Here is a 2,257-nt window from a genome sequence, read left to right on the forward strand (position 1 = left end):
TTGGGTTGATGTGGTGTTGAACATTTCAAAGTGGATCCGTGAGGAACATTAGTTTGATGTTTTACGATGGTTCTTGAGTTTTGAGGTTACAAGAGTAAGGGCTTATGGAATTGATAAATGAGTAGAATACTCATTGCTCAACATGCTCACACACATGCAACTGATATTACAAATACCAGACCAGCGCATAACCTCCACTGACAACAAAAGGAGTCCATCAATAGAACCTTTGACTCTATTAAATATCAACACATTCAGTCATAAAACACATACACCCTCACTCTCGCTTTCTCTTTCCAGCTATGTCTGCTACAGTTTCTCTCATCTCCCCATGGGCTCCCATTAGCACGGACCTTCAGTCGCCTTCATTTAGGGGCTCACAACATCAAAGCTTTGAAGTGCATTACTGATCCACCCCCTAAAGTTCCCTACATCCCTCCACCTCATACAACCACCCAGTTGCATCCATTTAACTATTTCTCTACCTCACCTTCTTCTCTGCTTCATAGTGTGCTTGCCTTTGCCTTTACCACTCTGGCTGTTTCACTGACTAATGATGGGAACAGTGAAATACAGTCTAGTAAGGTCAATCAAATCAGCTTCGCTCAAGATCCCAAGAGTACCAATAGTGTTGGAATTGTATGGCTTTTGCTACATGTTTGTTAGTTTGAGGAAATCTATGTTGCTATAGTCCTTTAAAAAAAAAAAGATATTTATCTTATAATTAATTGCACTAAATTAATGTAGTAAATGGATTGCCGCATAGAAATGTAGGACATAGAAGTTGCCAAGAAAAAAGGGTCGCCCATATGGACATCATCAGTCTCTGGACACGGACTGTAAACTTCAAATACTGTAGTCAACCTTTGACCATGATCAAGATCTAGAGAAATATCATTTACCATTCTCATGCTTCATATTGCTCTCAAGATCAAAATTCGGACTAGCACATCAGTCATTTCTAATGTAGAGTCCTTAAAAGCCATTTCGCAGAAATACATCAGTGGTTTTGTTGACTGGAATAACATGATTTCCAAATATTTCAAAATGTTCTATTGGCTGATTCTCGATTAATGAAGTTCTGTCTTTAAACTCAACACAAGGCATCTGGATGTGTGGCTTTGATCGGCAAGCTGGACTGAGTGATGGAGAACCAGGAAATTGCTCTGAGGAGCCCGGCCGTCGGGCTCTGTTTTTCCACCCAAATTACTAAACTTTTGTTTCGTAAATGTTGTTTTCCCTCCCTGTCAGATTGAAATCTAATTCTCCACTGGGGCCTTGCTAGCGAAGATCAGAGAGCTTTCCCTCTTTCTCAGTAAGCCGGACTTTCCATCAAAGCTCAGCCTTGCACGCTTGAAGCTCATAGGTGATCAGCTTTTGAAGGGGCCGCACTAAGAAATACAAAGTGTGCACAGCTAATTCATCTCCAGAGAACTTGACAAATGATGGAGAACTAGAGGCAACTGTACTCCTCCATTCCCCGATGGTTATTGAGTCTAATGTCAGTTTCTGATGTAAAGGGTTTGGTGCGTTTGAACGACTCTGTTGAGGGAGGGCTTTCATGTTGCAGATTATTCATATGCTTTAACGATTTTAGCAGATGCTGTTTCTCAGCAAGGTCACTATACGACCTCCTCGGTCTGGTTGGTTTCACATCAGAACAGATACAGAAACATTTAAGATCAAGAGTTCATGGTTTCTTTAAAAACAGCACATTGTGCCATTGAGTGTCAATAACAATACAACATGCTCTAGTGGTACTATTCATGCCAGCATAACTTCCTCTGATCTGTCCTTGTACATCCAACAGATGGAATTATTTCCAAGCACTGGAGGTCAGAGGAAATATTTTAAAAAAAGTTTTTTTTTTTAAGAAAATTGATCTCAGTTACCCTCGGTAACTCTCCGTGGAAGCACTGGGTTGAAAAAGCGTGATATGATTTTGCCAAATTAAACATGATCTGCTAATCCTGCAAAAAAAATATATATATATATAAATAAATACTAAACTGCAATTATAAGTACATATAAATATTTATAAATACATATAATATACAGTATGTGCTATGCATATTTCTGATTATTATTTTTATTCATAATGTTATTATTTATATATGTGTATATGTTATTATCATGAGTTTGGCATTGCTCCTTTTATGTCACCTGTACACTGAAATATTTAATCACTTCTCTGATGCATTTTAAATTCTTGCCTATTTAGAATGTTCCAAATTAGTTAATGTGCTGGTACAGTTAG

This window comes from Barbus barbus, assembly GCF_936440315.1.
Source record: "Barbus barbus genome assembly, chromosome: 7".
In the NCBI taxonomy this organism is placed as follows: domain Eukaryota; kingdom Metazoa; phylum Chordata; class Actinopteri; order Cypriniformes; family Cyprinidae; genus Barbus; species Barbus barbus.